A 961-nucleotide genomic window follows, 5' to 3' on the forward strand; every position below is an offset into this window, starting at 1 on the left:
GGCATAATTTACCAGAACATGTAGCATTTTTCACCCTCTCCTTTCCACATTTCCTGCCATGACACAACAATCCACCAGGTGCCATATTCTGTAATCAAAAGGTATCAGATCTCCGTGGCACGACTCATCCCAGGGCCACCCCGATGCCAGTTTCTAAACTCTCTATGCCAAACTAAGAAAAGAACTTTATTTTTTAAAACCAAAGCAATTGTTATTGTTGTTATTATTACTATAAGTAGTAGGTGAACTAGTAGACAATATAAAGTATGGATATGTAGCAGAGTCTATGACTTAGATGTAATGCAAAAAAAGAAAATACATTCTACACATGTGGGCTGAAGATAGGAGGCCAAACACATAAACATACCTGGGCAACAGGCTTAGCGATTATGTGAGGTAGCAACACTGCTATTCTATAATTTTCACAGGGCAGAGTTTATATATAGATATACATATATACATAAATAATATATATGTATATATGTGTATATATATAGATATATAGATAGATAGATAGATAGTGAAATACTAATTTGTGTTTTATGTATGTATCGGCTGCATTCTGCATGTTTGCTTGCAACCTTTGTAGAGACATTTTAAAGTGCATAAATTTCTTCATTTAGCTTGCCTTGACCAACGTTATAGAGGTATAGTGCTACTTTATTTTGCGGTCCGTCTTGAGAACTGGGCACTGCACCAAGCTAAGATGAGAAAGATGGATCTTTGGCAACAGGGATAGCACTATCATTGCCATTCGCAGAAGAGGAGAACAAATCAGTCAGCCAGCTACACATTTGCCGAGGAACAAATCTCTGATCCTGCCTTCATCTTTAGAGTAAAGGACTGTTGTATCACTGGGCACTCAGCACTACAGCTCTCTAGTCTGGGGTTCTTGTGTTCCACATCCAGGGGATGCCACAATCTCACTCCCTCTCTCTGTATACCAGCACCTAGACTTTGT

Source organism: Echeneis naucrates, chromosome 11 (genome assembly GCF_900963305.1).
Source record: "Echeneis naucrates chromosome 11, fEcheNa1.1, whole genome shotgun sequence".
Taxonomy (NCBI): domain Eukaryota; kingdom Metazoa; phylum Chordata; class Actinopteri; order Carangiformes; family Echeneidae; genus Echeneis; species Echeneis naucrates.